At 41.5% G+C, this 20,046-nt stretch overlaps 1 protein-coding gene and 1 non-coding gene across 3 annotated transcripts in view; both read right to left on the minus strand.

Annotated features, from left to right (window-relative positions):
• The window catches only part of pik3r3b (phosphoinositide-3-kinase, regulatory subunit 3b (gamma)), a 614,009-nt gene that overhangs the window by 88,180 nt on the left and 505,783 nt on the right, over positions 1 to 20,046 (minus strand). The window lies entirely within an intron of this gene.
• On the minus strand, positions 15,123 to 15,225 carry LOC144692850 (U6 spliceosomal RNA). Its single transcript, XR_013579407.1, has one exon. It is a non-coding gene; the product is annotated as a U6 spliceosomal RNA (small nuclear RNA).

Below are 20,046 nucleotides of genomic sequence, written 5' to 3' on the forward strand. Positions count from 1 at the left end.
GAGGTGCCGATAAATCAAAAATACCGGTTAACTAAGACGTAGGATGAGCTCCTGGGTGATCTCTTGATGATGTGGTTGTTGAAGTCTCACGAGCGCTGTGGGAGTGCGTGAATCGAGTGAACGGCATCGAGGGAACATGATGCTGTAGAACAGTGGGAGGCTGAGACCGGAGCAAGGGCAGGCTATCGATAACAACTACCCAAGTGTTTCACAATTATTAGTGGTAATGTGAGAGTGGGACTGATGGGCGGTGAACATAACCACTCAGCAGCAAGTGTTGGCACCAGGGACGAGGGATGGGAGACATGGCCAGTCGAAAAAAAATCTGGTTACTAGAGCGTGCTGGTTGGTACAGTGCCAGATAACCGAAATTTTACTGTAATTAAACATTTTGGATGTGTAGTCACTGTTTTATTGCCAGGAAACACAGCAGGCAATTTGTGCAAAGCAAGTACCCACAAACAGCAACGAGATAAATGGCCAGATAATCTAATTTAGTGATATTGGTTGAGGGATACATGTTGGCCAGGGCACTGAAAAAACTCCCCTGCTCGTCTTTGAATAGTGTTGTGGAATCTTTAATATCCACCAAGTGGTTTCATGTCCCATTTGAAGGGCAGCATTTCCAAATCTGAAGCTCTCCCTCAGTACTGTACTGAAAAGGGACTTAAACCCATGACCTTCTGAATCAGAACGAGAGTGTTGCCACTGAGCCATGGCAACCACCTTAACTTTCAGTCAGCATTTCATTTGGTGCCATTTTAGCTGTTATCACCATGCAATTAACAGGTGATAGTAAAACAGCTGAAATGAAAAGAAAATCGAGTGGGGTGTTAAATGGGAAGCTGATTCACTATTGCTCATATGAACAGGATTTAAATTGCAAATGCTGCTAAGAGTCAAGATTCTACATGACAACTTTGTTGCAACCTCAAAACCCTGGACCATTATTGTGTACAACCCCTCTGCCGTGAGCAATAAGGTACAACTATCAACCACAACTCATAATCAAGGATGTGTGCTCATTGCAGAGGAACTGCACTATGTCATTATACCTTCCCATCATTTGTTTTAAAGGGTGGTGTTGCTTTTATGTGGAAGATGGTGTCATGATGTAACTGGTGATCAGGTTACATCATTATGTCACAGATGCTTGAATTGAACAATAATCATACTTTTAATTAAAACCAGTAATTTCCTGAAGTGTAAATGCATAAGGTCACACTAAATTAGACACTGAAGTCTAATTTTGCCATCATGGCAAAACAGAGACTGCAGAAGCCTGTGGTGCAGTTGTACCCCTAGTGTAGTGGAGGAGAAAGACAGATGCAGTTTGTGCTGATCTTAAAGCCAGCAGTGAATTTGAATTGGCTACAGGAACAGGGACAGCTCGTTAACAGAAGTTTAGCTGTACTGACTGAAAATCACAAAATGCAACCAGCTAGCAACTCTCATTCCCAAGCTCCCAGGATTGTCTTGGAGTCTATTAAGGAAGTAATCTCCTGGACACATCTCGCTAGCCATCAGAAAAGGATAGGACATTGAAAAATTGTACTCTTTACTACTTTCTTTCACTACTTTTTAATATTATTTATTATTAATGATAAAAATATTGGTAATGGGAAAGAAGTTTGTTTGAAAGGGCAGAGTGGCTGGAGGCAAGAGTTCATGTGATGAAGCCTCTGAGAATATGCCCAACAACAGGTGATCCTTAAAAGGGCTGTGACTTGTCATTCAAGAGGTGCAGGCTGAAAAATTGATCTACTTGATTACAACCATATGGCAGAGACATATGTGGGCAGCATTGCTCCCTTTGTTGTTTAAAAGTTGGAGGCCCTGATGCAGAGGGTGTATCAAAGGAGAATAGCTCTATTTGGGCCTGATGGCCACTCACCAGTCATGGCACAGGTGCCATTTACATGAAGAGAGGGGGCTTGCTAACTAAGCCAACCCCATCCCATATACTTGTCGTGCTATCAGGATCAAGGTAAAATTTGTATCCTTACTGTCACACAAATATCTTCTAGGGCCCTAAAGCTTGGGATGAAACTAAGTTTGGTGTTACTACACACTCTGGGATGTGCAATATGAAGCACTGTTGAACCATCATTACCCTTTTGTACTCACTCCTCCTGTGTGCCTGAATTGTGCAGTAGACTTTTCTTGAAGGTGGAAGTGGCAATCAATGAAGTCAGGTCAAGAGGCTTCTCTGATTATGGAGCGGTTTTTATTTGAGTCAGCAACTCTGGCTAAACTCCCGCCCTGTGAAAACTGTGCGTCCTCTCCAGCTGCTGCCCCTCTTCCACAGGAAATGTGATTAAGACGTTGGCCCTTCCAAATGCCCAGTTGTTATGCACAATACATGTACCAACTACAAAGACAGTTCTCCTTTGGCTTGTCCATGTATAGGACCTGGAGGAATTATAGCTATAGTTAAAGTGCATTAGGGGTTGCTGTCCCTTCAGTAATCTTCTTCATCCTAATTTTGCCAAATGTTTAGAATCTTTAAAGTAATACTCAAGTTCACCTCTTTACATGGTCCGAGGGCCTTCCACCGAAGTAAACTAATGACTGAAGTTAAATGTGGTGCGGGGGAAATAAAGGCCGGCATTTACCGTGCCCACTGGTGTCAGGCGTGAGCGGACAATATGGTGAGAAGGCCAAAAATCGGTTTCACAACGTCGTGAAACCAGTTTGCAATCGTCTGCTCCGTCCGCCGCTGGCAGGCTCCGTTCCCCACCATCGGATGTCAGGAACCTCATTATAATACATCAACATGTCATGATATGGCCAGCACACCAGACTCATCACCACCCCCTGCTGGATCATCCGCCCACTTCGGTGGGAAAACACGCTAGTGCAGAACACATCTTGACAACTGTGATCTGCTAAAGTCGGGACTTAACGCTAGGTTTCTCCTGCATGAAAACATATAGAGAGTGTGTGAGCAGGACACATGGCACGGCGTGGAATGTTTGTGTGGTGAGCAGAGCCATGGACACAATGAGGATGCAAGCTCGAAAAGTTATGAGCCTAATGGAGATGTGAGTGTGTGTGTGAGAATTAGTGGTGTTGTCCCTTGAGATGTGAGATCCCTGTGGATGTGTGATGGGTTTGTGAATGTGAGTTGAGAGTGGTGAGAATAGTGAATTACCTTGGCAGAACAGATGAGACTATTCATCCTGTAGTGGCACTGGATGATTGTCCTCTTTTGCAGGCATTAGCACTGACCACCGCTGCCACCACCTCCAAAGCCGGATTAGTGAGGTTGCTGTCCATTTTGCAGCCAAAGCGGGGGTAGAGGACATCACGGCAAGCCTCCAATGCATCCAAAAGGTGCTCGAGGGACAAGTCATTGAACCTGGGGGCTGCAGTTTTTTTTGCCTTTTGGGGCCATGTCTTCTTTGCAGCAGTTGTGGGCTGGAAGCACTGAGAGTTGTGCGCGCGGCTGGACTTTAAATATAGCGCCTGGCGTGCTGAAGCGGCGAGGTGATCGTGTAGCAGGTGAATGAGACCCCACCTGCCATGGAAATGGTGTGTTTCCTGGGAATGCATAATTAATGCAGCAGGTTTGGCATGATAGTCCATGAAAAGCCGCAATCGCGGCCGGTGGCTAAAACATAGTTTTACCCACTCACTACCGCACTTTGGGCGGAATCGTCCCAGATTTGCACTAAGATACAAAAATTAAATGCTGCCCCAAGAACCTACTTAGTGGCTTCTAATCGCCAGGTACCAAAGACTTTCCATGCCCACATTTATGTGTAAGGATTATTCTGTAGGCCAAGCCCCAACAGAGCTCATGAATTGTGGACCTAATTTTCTTCCTTTATACGTGACTCCCCTACACATAAGCATGTGTGGCCTCAAGAATTTGCTCAAAAATGCCATTCGGAAATTGGGACTTGCAAAATCAGGGCCATAGCCTCTAATATAGTGTTAACATGTTACTGCAACTGCCACTGTAACTGTAATAAAAACTTATTTTTTAACGAGCATGCTGTTCCCATTTGTTTCTGCCTGATAACTTCTGAATATGGCAACACTTCCCCTGTAAGAACCCTGTAAACATTGTAGTGCACCAGACTTTATGACAAGCCTCAGGCTAGTTTCTAACCAGGCTTTTTGTCTGTTTTAAAGTGTTAGATCCCACTGAAACTGAATGTGATTTGTTGATTTAACGCAGCCGAACACTGATAAGAATCAGGTCCTCGGATTATGAGATTAACAGATGAGAGAACTGACACCTAACCATTATTAGAATGCAAGTTTTGGGAGCCAATGCAGCACACTTTGTAGTGAAGTGTGTGCTGCAGCAAATGCCTCATAACTGTAGACCTCCTGTAGCAATTTTTATGAGGGTGAAAATGCTCAAGGGACAAAGCAGTGACTTGTAGCCATATTTGCTGGTACTGAAGGGCCACTTAATCCCCAAGAAGAATTTTTTAAAAGTTTTTATTAAAACTCACCAATGAACTAAAGTAAGAATAATGTACGCTGATTTGAAACAAATCGGGATGTTGCCCACGCATTAAATTCGGGTGAACTGAAAGGTAACGCACACCAACTGTCACATGTCAGCATTTTTAAACTATTTTTCCAAAGGAAAGATTTGGATTTCAAATGGTGAGTCTTTAAAGCAAACTTAATTCATACAACATTCGAAAAAAATAAGTACTTGGCCAACAGGTGGCTAATATGTTAATAAATGTTGTTTGCTCACAGACTATAAATAATAAGTAATTTGTTAGCCTGACTTGGCACTTGATAAACTCCTCACACTCATAGGGCTGGTAGACACCAAGGCTCAGGCAATCAGCAAGGGTCTGGCATCAGTCCTCCTAATGGATTGTGTAAAAATATAGTGACACTGAGGCAGTCGAGTTTCCTTTTAAAAAACAAAGTCTGGTTTTGAACAAAAAGGCGCGAGGCCAAGCTCTGGCCAGGCTCAGAAGAAAGTAGCAGATCATTTAGATGTTGCCCAGCTGAGTGGAGATGAGAGTTCTTTGGGAGAATTTTAATGAGCCAACATATTGGAAGCAGCACAGGCAAAGTGTGGGGGGAGGGGGAGTGGGTGGCAGTGCTACAGTGGCAGTCAGGAAACTCATAAGTAAGTGCACAGCATCTGTCAGTGATTTTTTAACCTAGTCATTGCATTCGAAGTGTGTTGACACTAATCAAACTGAGGCAGCTTCGGTGGATCAGGCAGGTCTGCAGGATGGAAGACGGTCACATGCCCAAGGACTTGCTGTATGGTGAGGTAGCTACAGCCACATGACCAGTGGGGCGTCCAAGGTTCCGCTTCAAGGATGCTGCCTGACAGGAAGACGCTAAACATTGACTATCGCACCTGGGAGTCTCTAGCTAGTGAAAGAGGGAAATGGTGACATCTCCTGTGGGCTGCTGGGCACCATGACAACCAGTGGCTGCAAAAACTTGGTAACAGGCACCAATGTTGAAAACAACAACCCGCAACATCACTTGTCAGCTTCATGTGCGGCAGAACCTGCCCCTCAAAGACTGGCCTTCTCAGCCATCAGCAAAGGTACACTAAATGAAGATCCCCCCCCCAACACCCACCTAAATGGATTGTTTGCTGCATGGCCATCATCTCTCATAGATGGAAGGATGCCAACAACAATAACATTGCATTTGAATCTGACTTCCAGGTTTCCCAAACAATTAGCGTGAGTGGGCGTAACGATCCGGATGAGTCGATTTCAACTCCACAATTTAAAGGGACACTGCAAAGATGACAGTTGGTGGATTCTGGATGCGGGGGAACAAAAGCAGTGACCGTTCTAATGAAATCCCAATGTGCCAAGTCTATGCCTCCCTTTACTAATGTCTCCCTGGATTTGATGCTGCTAATCTTTAAGGGCCCACAGGGAGGTATTTGTCCCAAATAATGGGAAGAAGAGGCATGCCACTGAAAGCAAGAAGCTGTGGTTAGAGGTTGTTCAGGAGGTGAGCAGCAGGAGCATGGTGCCACGCTCCTAAATTCAGTACTGAAAGTAGTTTACTGATCTAATCGGAGCAAGAAAGTCGAGTTTAGAGGCACATTCAACTACATCTTGATGTGTGTATTACCCCATTAGATTTCCCCCAAGAGGAAACATCCTCTCCACAGTAACCCTGTCAAGACTCCTCAGGATCTTATATGTTTCAACCAAGTCGTCTCTTACTCTTCTAAACTCCAGTGGATACAAGTCTAGCCTGTCCAACGTTTCCTCATAAGACAACCCATGCAATCCAGGTATTAATTTAGTAAACCTTCTCTGAACTGCTTCCAACACATTTACATCCTTCCTTAAATAAAGAGACCAATACTTTACACAGTACTCCAGATGTGGTCACACGAATGCCCTGTATAACTGAAGCATAACCTCCCTACTTTTATATTCAATTCCCCTCACAATAAATGATAATATTCTACTAGCTTTCCTAATTACTTGCTGTACCTGCATACCAGCCTTTTGCAATTCATGAACTCAGACCTATAGATTCCTCTGCATCTCAGAGCTTTGCAATCACTCACCATTTAGATGATATGCTTCTTTTTTATTTTTCCTGCCAAAATGGACAATTTCACACTTTCCCACATTATACTCATTTGCCAGGTCTTTGCCCATTCACTTAACCTATATATATCCCTTTGTAGCCTCCTTGTCTTCTTCACATCTTACTATCCTACCTAACTTTGTGTCGTCAGCAAATTTAGCAACCATACCTTTGGTCCCTTCATCCAAGTCATTTATATAAATTGTAAAAAGTTGACACCGCAGCTCTGATCCCTGTGGCACACCAGTGGTTACATCTTACCAACCAGAAAAGAGCCATTTATGCCTACCCTCTGTTTCATGTTAGCTAACCAATCTTCTTTCCATGCCATTATGTTACCCCCTATAACATGAGCTTTTATTTTTTGCAATAACCTTTGATGTCTTACCTGATCAAATGCCTTCTGAAAATATGAAACAGTACATCCACTGGTTCCCCATTATCCACAGCATGTTACTTTTTCAAAGAACTCCAATAAATTGGTTAAACACGATTTCCCTCTCACACTACCACGTTGACTCTGCCTGATTACCGTGAATTTTTCTAAGTGCCCTGTTATAATGCATTTAATAGCAGCTTCTAACATTTTCCCTATGACGGATGTTAAGCTAACTGGCCTGTAATTTCCTGCTTTCAGCCTCCCTCCCTTTTTGAATAAAGGAGTTGTTGTAGGGGGTAACATAATGGCATGGATAGAAGATTGGCTAGCTAACATGAAACAGAGGGTAGGCATAAATAGCTCTTTTCTGGTTGGCAATTAAAGGCACCTTGCTCCTCCTGAAAATCCAAACCTTATTGCTGTGCAAGGATTTACAGAGCCAAAAACAATATGACCATTTTGGAGACCGTGGCTGGTACGTGTTGAAGGGCGAACTGCAAACCTGAGCACCCGCTCATTGTTACTGGCATCATCGGTGACAAAGTGTACATAATTGCCTGCCTTTGCAGATATGGCATTGGTCACCTGTGTGATGCATTTGTGGGCAGCTGACTATATCCTCAGCAGATCCCTGGAAGGAGTCAATTAAGCTGATCCATTGATGTGGGGAAAGTGCAGTGTGTTCATTACTTTGCATTAATGAGGCAAAGCTAAGTTGTACCGATTGAACTACGCAAGTTCAATCATAAAAGTTGCTATGTCTGTTCTTGCAAAGCTTTTTCCCCATCCAAATTAGAAAGGATTGAAGAACATATATGACCATTATCCAGGTCAGATCACATGAGGACTATTGTTACATCCCTAGGTTACATTATTGTGTAGTGGATATTGGCCAGTATGGCAACAGCACTTTTTGTAAGATATTCAGATTGCTTATGGAAGGTCTAAGGCAAATTTAAGACCCTAAATTTCTAACACCAACCTACAAACTTGGAAAAGCTGTTGATCAGGTTTAGAAAGGCTGACAACTCATAAGACAATGCACAACTGGTTGAAGTTGTTGATGCATAATGTGATGATTTAGCACAATGTAGCATCCTCTGTAGTTACACTATTACTTGCATTTTCTTTTCAGTTATATCTCAATGCGATAATAAAATTGGCCAATACTTTCAATTTTCCACCTTCATTTATTAAGCATTAAAATACTCATAGGAACAGCATTTGTTGCTGTTTATTTACTTGGTGGGAGTGTTTATGTGGTGTTTGATGAGGGTAAATATTGGTCAGGACTCTAGGGATAATTCCCCTGCTCTTCTTCAAAATCGTTGCAAGGGATTTTTCATGCCCATCTGAGGGGGCAGGTAGGGCATTGATTTAATGTCTCATTTGAAAGATGGCACCTCCAATAGAGCAGCACTCCTTTCAGTAATGCACAGAAATGCTAACCCTCAAAGCTAGAGATGCAGGGTGTGACCCCTGAAGCAGCATTTTTAATAAGTGTTCAATGAAGCCCATTGACAAAGGAAACTGCTAGAAACACATTTAAATTCTTTCCAGCACCTCCCGGTACCAGTAGCCTCTGCTGATCAACTTTCCTGCCTGTGACACAAGGTGGGATGTTACAGGAACCTACAGTTAAGGGACTATGCATTCTATAAGTGAGGGGGTCCCAGACAGTCTCTTCCAACGCCTAAATTAGATTCTCCTTCCGCTACCTCCCCACCATCCCCACTATTCTCTCCCCACAACCCCAGTGCCTTTAGATGAACTGTAATGCAGAAACAAAGTCAGGAATTCTACATTCCCACTTTATGGGACAGCTTGAGGGAAGGGATAAATATCAATCAGACTAACACCAGAAGACTTCCTCGACACCAGTTTGTACAGTATCACTCATACTATAACAAAACAGCCCTCCAACCGCGCGGCCTTCCATTTCTATACAGATTGGTCATCTCAAGCAATGCTGGAAAGTGTGCCTTTATGCACAAAGATGTAAATAATTTTACATAACATTGTTATACTGTAAATCAGCAGTAAAAACAATACACATTTTCTTAGCCAATTTGATACATTTGATTCCAGCTTTGATTTCTTCAGGCTAATCCCACAAAAGTCACACTAAACCATATGCTGCAAAACCCTGGGAAAGCCTAGATTCAGCAGTGGCTGAAGAGTAATGTATCTAACTTCAATGTGTAAAGAAGGAACAAATTCACATTTATATAATGCCTTTTACATTAGGCCATCCCAAAGCACTTCAAAGGAAATGAAGCATTTTTTGAAGCCTAGTCACTGTTGTAATGTAAGCCAATTTAGAAGAACAATGGGATAAGTAACTAGATAATCTGTTATAGTGTTGATGGTTAAGGGTAAATGTTGCTTGGTACACGGGGTGAACGATTTGTCTTCAAATCGCGCTATGGCATCTTGTCATCCACCTGGTAGACAGCCAGGACTTTAGTTCAATGTTTTATCCAAAAGGCAGCACCTCTAACAGTGTAGCACACTCTCAGCACCTCACTGGAGTGTCAGCATAGATTATACACTTAAGTCTATGGAGTGGGGTTTGATCGCACTTCCTCTGAAACAGAGGTGAGAATGCGACCACTGAGCCAAGACTGAAACCAAGCTATGTGTTGTTGAAATAGAAGTACGTGAAAGAAGCTGTGAGTTTTAAAAATTTCTGAAAGAGAATTGGTGCTTCCACTACATTTATTGTCATGGAGGTGGATCGCTCAAACTCTGACAAGAAGATCCAGTGAAAATAAATTCACCACTAGTTAAAATGTGTTACATTACAACCTCAAAAGATATAAATGAATCTTATTTGATTTTATTTGCTATTCTCAGATTTAAAGGGCTCAGTTAGAAAATAGTTTTCTTCAGTCATCAACAGTTTTGAACATTTTTTTCCAATCCAGGAACACATTTGAGATTAAAATTGCAAGTAGGAATATTTTCTGCTTTCTTGGTGCAATCAGTGAAATTTCTCAAGAATTTGCAGCTAGTGACAGAAAACAATATTCGCCATCCTTTGTATAGAAACTCCAAATGTTGCCATATTGCACTCTAAACGAAAAGATAAACCTAGGGCATAGATGAAGAAGGCAAAAATATACTTAAAATCTGCACTGAAATTTCAACAGTGATACTGAATGGCCTACTCCCGTTCCTGCATCACTTCCATTGAATTGATACAAGCACCAAATAAATTAACGCATATTATATTGAGCTTGGGAAAAAAAGAGGCCAAGTGCACTCCTATTTGAACATAAGCAGATGCCCAATGCTACTGAATGATCTAAGAAAAGGATTGACCTTCTGACATTTTAAAAATTAAAAGGTTTCCATCCCCCACCCCTTGTCATAATATATGCTGTCTGCACAATGGTTTGTAGGATCTTAAGTTTGAATACCTAAGTTGCACGTTTATAGGCATAATACACAATTTTGCATTTGTAGAGAGATCCAGCAGTTGCGACTGGAGGGGCCTATCTTTCTTTAATCATGACGTAAAAATTGTAATGTTTAAGAAATGGCCTCACACCAGCTAGACTCGCCATTTATAGAGATGAGAGACTACTTCAGGTTGGTCCTACACCACTTCTGATAACAATGTTTATTTGTGCTTAAACTTGTTGGCTTAATCCACAGTTACACTTGAGATTCTGCATTATTATGAAGCAAAACTTCGGTGAGTTGACATGTGATCTACAGTTTAATTGAATATTTAATTAATGTCCCACAAAACTACAACTGTCTCAATGATCCTATTACTAAGAATAGTTGCCTTTTTTTGTCTTTCAAATAATGTACAAAGCTGAAATAAAAAAATGCTAGACCTGCTGAGTTTTTCCAGCACTTTCTGCTTTTATTTCAGATTTCTAGCATGCGCAATATTTTGCTTTTATTTTAATGTACAAGATTGATTCAATCAGCCATTCAGTACAATTGTTCCATTTATAGGAATTCTTAAATGACCTCGGGTTGGAAATGACATTCTCTTAAAGTGATACTCCCTGTTCTAGCATTTACTGTATAGGATTTCTTTTTATTCAGGGCAGTTAAGGGTTAAACCAACCATAAGAGCTGCCATAATTCCACTCTCAGAAAGACAGAAACTGTTGCAAGTTAGCATGCAAATGCTAGGCATTGCAAGATGCTAGCACATGTCTGGAAGGGTTTTTTTTTCTGTAACAATTTTGCACAAAGGTCTTGTACTTCCTCAAGATTCTCTATTATATGCTGCATCATTCAGGTGAATGTTGAACAAAGCAGATGCTGCAATGTATATATTTCTAATATTCTAAAACGGGCATTCTGTTATGTCTTTCTCTATATCACACACATAAAATGTTATTGTGTTTCTCTTCTACTGCCTTATTTTGTAAAGGGGAAAGTGGGGTAACAGTGAGATTAGGAACAAGAAAGCCCTCAACATGCACTTTCTATTGCTTCACAATATATGTCCAATTTCAAAATTCCTAGGAAGTCTGAAATTGCAGAAACCCTCAATTTCAATTTGAGCTATTTTCCCTTATTTCCCAATACACTGCCAATGCAAAGGTACAGTTCCATTGGACAATGAGAGCACTCCTCCATTTTGTTCAACTGGTTATTTGTCAAGTACAGGACTAGACAGGAAACAGTTGGCAGGCTATTTGATAAGGGAGAACATCACAAACTATCCTGCGATTCCTACTGGAAAGTGCACTCCAAAAATCTTATGTCATTTGCTGATGGTTTGAACAACTTCATGTACAAGAATTCCAGGCATTAATACAAGAAATGACATGTGAAGTTACACTGCTTAAACTGAAGCAAATATATAATTATTAATGTTAACTCCACTTCTTCACTCTACCATGCTCAGTGATTACCCTAAGCTTAGGAATGGGCAATAGATATGTAATTGTTGACATCCATCACACCAGAATAAACATAAAGGCAGTGTAGAATAAAGATATCTTGCATAGCAAGGGTTAATGCGAGATTGAGACACAGTACTGCCCACAGTGTGATGTAAAGAGACACATGACCTAAGGCTAGAGTCAGTTGTGGACTGGACAGAGACCTGTGTAGAAGCAAGCATGGAGTTAGCTCACAGCTTGGGCTAAACCCTGTATAGATATACATAGTAATAAACATTTAATGTTCAACCATTAGACTCAGAACCTCTTCTTATGACCTGCTGAACATGCAACAGACAACACCTTTCAACACATCATTAATGCTTTCTCTTTAAACAAATCTGGCTAAAAGGGCAGAATAGATTTACAGGTTCTGTTATACTTTTTTAAAAACCTGTATCTTTGTAATGGTTGGTCATTTTTTTCTCAATACATTATAAATGACAAGAATCCAATTTTAAGATGTTGCCATTTTAACCAAATTCAATTGACTTTTTGTGAGTCACATTCTCTTTTACAAAAATGACTTCGCTCAGTTTAGAATACAGAAAACCTCATGATAGTTTGCACCCCTTTGCATTATGTTAAAGTAGGAAGAAAATACTCTTAGTGAGAAGCTTAATTAACCTAACTACAATCATATTGAAAAAGTCAATAAGCACGGACATAAATGATGCGATAATAATTAGAAAGACTTCAAAAATGTTTGTTTAAATCATACAGCAGCCAACTGTTAGTCCCTTTCAATTGTTTCTGAAACTGATTTTGCTGATCTGAGTTCAGCAGTGTCCGCCGAACTGACAAAGGCTTATTAAGGCCATTAGCAAAGTAATTAAAGTTGTGAGGAATGCTGCCCGTCCAACCTTAAGGTTGGTGGGCAGGCGAAGAGCCCAGGCGGGGGTCTTCGCATTTTTCATGAACCCTCATCCACGGACGAGATAAGGTTTCATGAAGCGTTTATAAATTGAATAAAAATTTTTGAAAAAATTTAAGGACATGTCCCAGCTCATGTCCCTACCCCCGATAACCTATCACCCCTTGTGGAATCTATCCACATCCGCCTTAAACATATTCAAAGACTCTGCTTTTACCCTTTTCAGGAAGAGAGTTCCAAAGACTCACAGCATTTGGAGTGAAAAGATTTCACCTCATCTCTGTTTTAAATGAGCAACTGCTTAATTTTAAACCGTGACCCCTAATGAAATATAAGCTTGTATTCCAGCTGAGGGATCCAGCTGATATTGATCCCCAGGACTGGATACTTGTTGCTAAATCTGCTGACACATGTTTATTTTTTTAAATGATTAATTTTATTTTTATTATAGAGAACCTCCAAAGGTATTTGAATATCTTGAATGGTGAAATATAGAAGAAATTCGCCACTGAAATATCAAGGCATCCATGGTGTTATAAACTGAGGGTGAATTTTGAGAAGCTTGTCGAGATGTACAACTGCCATGTAACACATGTCAGCCCATTTTCTCTGTGTAATTTATGCACATTGGTCCAGATCTTCTTTTCTCTGCATGGTCGTACCCTGGACATACCCCACGAGATGCGCTGGGGTACCCCTTGGAAGTCCCCAAGTACTGACTATGTGGGAAATGTCTGGGTAGTTTGGACTTCCAATGGGCAATTCCCTTGTGTCTGAAACCCTCCGAAACCTTCTGAATTAAGAGTCAGAGAGGCGGATGGTTCTGACTCACTTACCAGAATAGTTACCCAGAAAAGTTAGAAGAATTAAAACCAGTTCTAACTCCTGGGTAACTATACTACTGACTCCCAGACTATCAACCCCCGCACCTCTGATTCTCCACTGGGCTCCCCGACTACCCTCCAAACAATCCCCAACCAACTGACTAACCCCTGACCACCCGACTACCTCCTGATCTGACGAACCCTCCCTCAACCCAACTACCCCAACCCATCCTCACCCACTTACCTGCCACCCTACCCCCTTATCCCCTCACCTGCCCACATGCCACCCTACCCTCTCACTCACCCACCTGCCACCCTACCACCTCAACCACCCTCCTGCCACCCTACACCCTCACCTACTTACCTTATACATTTACCTTCTCTCCATAGCTTCTCAAAGTGACTTTGGGACATTTAAATTTACTGGAATATGGCAGCTAGCGCCATAAAAAGGGGGCGTGGGTTGGCACCCCCCAACAAACCTGCCCTACGAAGGAAGTACTCCCAGAACGGGTGCGCTCTGCGTTTCTGAGGAGGCCTGGTTTGAAAGTCCAGGTGAGAAATGCAAAACTTCGGTCCAAGGGAAGTAAATAGGGGCGGAGTGGCATTCCAACAATGATTGCTACTCCATGGAAGATTTAGGCCATTAAGTTGAGGCATATAGGTGTGTTTTTGTTTTGTTCCTTTTGTCAACATTTTTTTGTTCTGAACTTTATTATCATATTATGGTAGATGCAAAAGGCAATAAGCCATTGTAGGATAATGTGATTTGATCTAGCATTCTACTGTGCCACACGATCTGAACTGCAACAATATTGCTGCAATTTGAACTTTTTCTGATATTTTCTCTTGTGGTTGACACTGAAGTTAGCTCCCATAAGTAAGCCTAAGCCTCCCATGAGCTGATGCAAGACCATGTGCAAAAAGCAGGGCTAGTCTGCCCTGGGTAAACAATAGACAAGTTTATTGTCTCTGGTTACATTTACAATTTCCATAACAGGCACATCACTTCAAAAGATGATTCGTAATTATCAGGCCAGATACTTCCATAATGTATGACACTACCAAACAGCTTGATTCACAGGTTGAAGTATTTACAGCAGCAAGCAGAAACAGGAGTTATTGAAGTCAGTAACAAAGCAGCTTTGAACCAACTCTGAAAGGGTTAATCAGACAATCCCATCAGCTCCATTCCCTTGAATGGTTTTCTTTGCAGATTTTTTTCAACGAAAGATAAACAAAGGAGTAGCTGCTTGATTCCTACTGCTAAAACTTCCTTGAAATCATGTAAACTTTGCTATGGAGTCATGTCAAGTCTGTGTCTGTTGCTGTCAGGTCATTAAAGAAAAGGTGGCAAGCTTTCCAACCATAAAACCCTTTGAACTACAGTCTTGCCTTGAGGAATCAATCTGAGAAACGGGCACTTAACTCAAACAATTAAGAGTAAACTCAATAATGCATAAATAAGCTATTTAGGTCAACGGTTTTGATGAGGCATTGCAATATCCACTTGTGGTATCTAACAAGTACTGTCTATGCTCAGGCTGTCTTGGTTAGATTATGTTTTTTTTAATATGGAACGCTTCACAAATTTGCGTGTCATCCTTGTGCAGGGGCCATGCTAATCTTCTCTGTATCGTTCCAATTTTAGCATATGTGCTGGCGAAGCGATGCCTCATGTTAATTGTTTCTAGTGCTTGGGTGTACTCTATGATGACTTTTCCAGACATATAAATCCATTAGCAAACAGTACTGGCTTATCTAATTTCTTTCAGATATACTTAATAGAATCTAAAAAACAGAAGTTAATGTCCCAACATGTAGTTGCAGGAACCATTTTGAGGGCACTATCTTTCAGAAATTGTCCTTCAAGATAACAAACGCAGTATTCGGGGGGAAATACATATGCTACGAGCAAAGATAATCTGTTGTCACTATCTGATGCTACTTCACATTATAGGTGAAATAGCGGATTCTGAATTTGTTATTTTGAGAACAGTGGACACCTGGGGGAGGTTACAGGATTGGATTTCATACAAGGTTTCAAATGGCTTACATAGAGAATATTAGTGACCTGTGAATCTTAATGCTCAGCCTCCCATTGAAGGGTACAGGTGGCATCATACATCAGATCAGAGAAGTTCCACTGGTTTGGAAGCCACCTCAATCCTGAACTAATTCTTTTAAATATTTGTGTCATCATTATTCAGTAGTTTTAATTTAAATTATGGACTTTTTTTCTGCTGACCAGGGCTGTCAGTGCAGCAGTTAACAGAAAATAAACTTCAAGTCATTAATATATGACAATACTTGCACTGAACTGTTATTTCATTTCTGCAAGTTTATTGCAAAATTATACTTGCAATTAATTACTTGAAAATTCTCTAAGTAGTATATAATACAAGACTTTCTCTTCAAAACTGTCCCCATGTCTATTGGGCAATTGCTTTGAAGTCGATAGCTTTGCAGTCGATATACTCAGTGAGGAAAGTAAATTAGATCCACAGAAATATATTCACGAACATGGTGGTGTTTTAACTTGTGCATATTTAGTTAGGTTCCCTCGCACTGCTGAGTTTAGCAAGTCTCCAAGCCAATTCTGGTGACAAAATCATCAGGGGCAGAATTTTCTGCTTGTCGGCTGGGCATGTGCCTGACCCGAATGAGCATAAAATGACGCGCAATGACATCAGGCGAGCACCCCGACGTCATCGCGCACTTGCGCGATATTTCGGTTGGCGGGCGCGCACGGGAGTTGGCAGTGTGCCCACCGTCAATTAAAAGACATGTTAAGGCCATTAACAATCTAACTGAATTAAATTTTTCGCTGCCCGTCCAACCTTACAGTTGGCGAGCAATCAAAAGGGCTAAGCGGCTCTTGCATTCTTTGCGAAACCTCATCCACAGGTGGGATGAGGTTTCAATTTGTCATTGAAAAAAATTTTTTTTAATTCACACTAATTTCTAACATGCCCCAGAGTCATACGAGGCTGCATGTTTTTTTAACACCTTAAAATGTTTTATTTTTAATTTTTTATATTTTCATCTCCCTGAGGTAGCTCTATGCCTTAGGGAGCTTTACCTGCGCGCACTTGCGTGCATGCATGAAGGTCCCCGCTCGCCCTCTCCCCCCACCCCCACACAGGCGGCGCTGAGCGCTGCAGCACATGTTTCACGCTGGGTGGGCTTTAATTGGCCCACCAGCGTGAAATCGTGGTCCGGCCCTGATCGCTGGTGGCTTCCCTACCGCTCCCACCCACCCCCGCCGAGCCTGCCCAACGAGGGCAAAATTCTGCCCCAGCACTCACTCATCATTGAGTTATTTAGCTTTTACTGGCTCAAACTCCCTTTGGCTAATTCAGTAATTCAGCTCCTTCACATGGCAATCACATCTAAAACTACACAAGGGAAAATTAAGGTGCAAAGTTCGTATTTTTCTTTGGAAAAGAAAACTCTAAAGAAAGAAGTTACATTTATATTTAATGATCTCAGCACATCCCAAAGTGCTCAATTAATGTAGAAAATATAGCAGCCAATACAGCAAGGTCCCACAAACAGAAATGAAATAAATGACCTAATCATTTGTTTCAGATGTAGTTGAGGGATAACAATTGGCTAGGACACAGAGAGAACTCTTCTGCTTTTTCAATGATGTGTGATATTTTACACCCACCGGAGAGGGACTCAGTTTAACACCTCATTTGTAAGACAGCGCCCCAGATAGCGCTGCACTCCCTCAGCATGTTATCCTAGGTTATGTGGTCTAGTATCTGGAATGAGGCTTGACCCGACAATCTACTGCCTCAAAGGTAAGAAGGCTAGCACTGAGCCAAGGCCGACATCCAGTTGGCAGTACTGGTGCTTTACAAAGTCTGTATCTGTCTAGAAATGGAATCTCTTTTTTGGTAGGTTATGCTAAACACTCATATCACTGCTATACACCACTGGTTTTGATAGAGTTGATTTAATGCTGGACTATCATCTCAATCAGATTTCACAGATATGGTTGTTGTATTAATCTTTCACAAAGGTGTAACGAAGCAGCATCAAAAGAGCTTCAAGTCTGTATGATAGGAATCTATAGAATCAAACATACTCTGAGAAAAACCTCCATGGTCTACATCACACTTTTAAATCTGCCCCTCTACACAGCTGAATGCTTGGAAATGGCATTGTTCAAATGAATTGATTTTCTTAGAAAGAACTGATTAGTTGTGGCTTATCTAGGGATAAATACTTATCCTGACACCAAAGCCTTCTTTTAACATTTAATTGCATTCCCAAGTCACAGTAAATATGTTTATAAATTTCACATAATTAATCATGAGCACCCTTTACAGTCCCCAGAATATACACTCACGAGGAGGCACCTAGTATTTGTGCTCTGACAGATAGCATGCTGTTCCCATGGTAGCTTTCCTTTGTGTTCTCTTGGCTGATTTATAAACATGTTATAAGGTACTCAGAAGAGTTTACCTTCTTTAAGACTGCCTCCCATGTGTGAAAACTACAAGGCTAATTCCTTGTTGTTACAGAGGGTGGGAGGGAGTCTATGGATGGCACAATCACATGAAAGGTAAGTGCTGTTGAGTGCAATTATTAAACTATAACTGCACAATTTATTATCACAGCCTCTAAGATAATGGCAGTGACTGAAAGGGGAATTCGTAAATCATTCTAAACAGGGAACAAAGTAGTAAGCACATCAATTAGAGAAATGTGACCTGGCTCAGCATATTACTGATATGGAAGTTAGCAGGACTTACTGCTCCTGTCTGATGCAGTTAAGAATTTGTTTTGATGCTGATGAAACTCAGCATGATTTAGCCACAATTAACAAGAGCTTTCATACAGCATCACTATATAGTGTATTTAAACTGCTTCACTGGAAATAGGAATTCAAGAAATACTGATGACCTGTACATGTTTTCTGCTCCACTGCCTCTGATCCCAAATCCTACTTGGCATCTCCAAACTAAAGAGTAATGAAGTACAACAGGGAGGCAGTTTATCACGGTAACAATCTGCATCTACTTAATCCCCTTTAAAGATTATTCCTTCAAAAGTATCTTGTGATGACATCATCGCCCAGAGTTGGGTTTGGATAAATCTCTAGGTATTGTTCATTCCAGTGTTAGGCAGTTTCTGATTGGATTATTAGGTCTCTATCTATTTAACTTAATCCTAGCTTAATGAATCCCTGATATCTCTTAACACCTGGCAGTCTGCATATTGCAGATGTTATGAATACAGTTTAGACAAATGAGGAGCTTTCTGTATGAATGCACTGTACAAGATCAAATTGTTACCAATTAGTCGATAAAAGGCTTATATTTTTAGCTGCTTGTGACAGCTGAATAGCATTTTCTCTCAATCTGAAATTAACTACTTAATTCCCTGCACACCACATCATGCACGGTTAACATTTTTTCTTTCTCCTCTCAGGAAGGAGAGTATTATTAAATAAGGAAAACCCTGTCAAAAATAAAAATGCACATCAGCAAAATTAAATGAGAACTTGGAAATTCCTGTCAAAGTGTTAGATATCCTGCACTGCCCCCTGTTTGCAGAAAGCTTATGGTGAACCGATGAACATCACATGGTCAGACTCCAAGGTCACCTTGTAGCATGGGCTAAGGAGGTCCTCTAAGTGCTGTCTCTCTGCCTGCACCAGGTGATAAAAGCTATACAATGGCGGGGTAGGGTGGGGGAAGGAAAAGTACGATCAAAGGTGCTGCATCTTCAGGTGAATAACTTCAGACACTACATATATACACAGAGAATTGTTTTGCACTGGCTACAGAACGGCCATACATCCTGGATACATGTAAAGTGGCTCAAATGAATGTTTCTGCCACTGCACAAAACACATTGCAAATATTCCCCTGAAACGGTAAGGCTTAATTTTTAGACCCAGCCTGAGCCAGGATCAGAGGCAGCAAGTACTAAAAATAATGTCATGCTGGCATTAGTCGATGAGTCGTTTAAACAACATGATGATCAGAGCAGTCAAGGGAGTGCATTTTAGAAATAATACATGATGTCCCAGATCTTCCAGTCTCTGGGTAATTGGAGACTGGAGATACCCAGGAAGGTGCATTATGGGACCCTTCAGAAGCCCCAATGCAAGGAGTCCATGGGAATTGCCCTGGAAGTTTGAGCTTCTGATGGGCAATTTCCTGTTCCCTGGGACCCTCTGAAAAAATGTCCAACTCTGAGTTAGAGTCGGAGACATCAGAGGGTTCCAACTTACTTACCTGAACAGTTATCCAGGAAATGTTAGACAGAAAAATCCTAGGCCTGAATTTTACTTTTGGCAAGCGCGTGTGATTGGCGGGTCCGGGAGCAGTCAGGAAATGGGCACCCAACCCTGATTGGCCCCCAGCCGCAACTTCACACTGGCTGGTCAATTAATGGCCAGCCAGCGTGAAACACATGCTGAAAAGCTCAGAGCTGCCGGGGTTGGGGGCAGGAAGAGGGTGGGTGATGACA

Source organism: Cetorhinus maximus, chromosome 17 (assembly GCF_964194155.1).
Source record: "Cetorhinus maximus chromosome 17, sCetMax3.hap1.1, whole genome shotgun sequence".
NCBI lineage: Eukaryota > Metazoa > Chordata > Chondrichthyes > Lamniformes > Cetorhinidae > Cetorhinus > Cetorhinus maximus.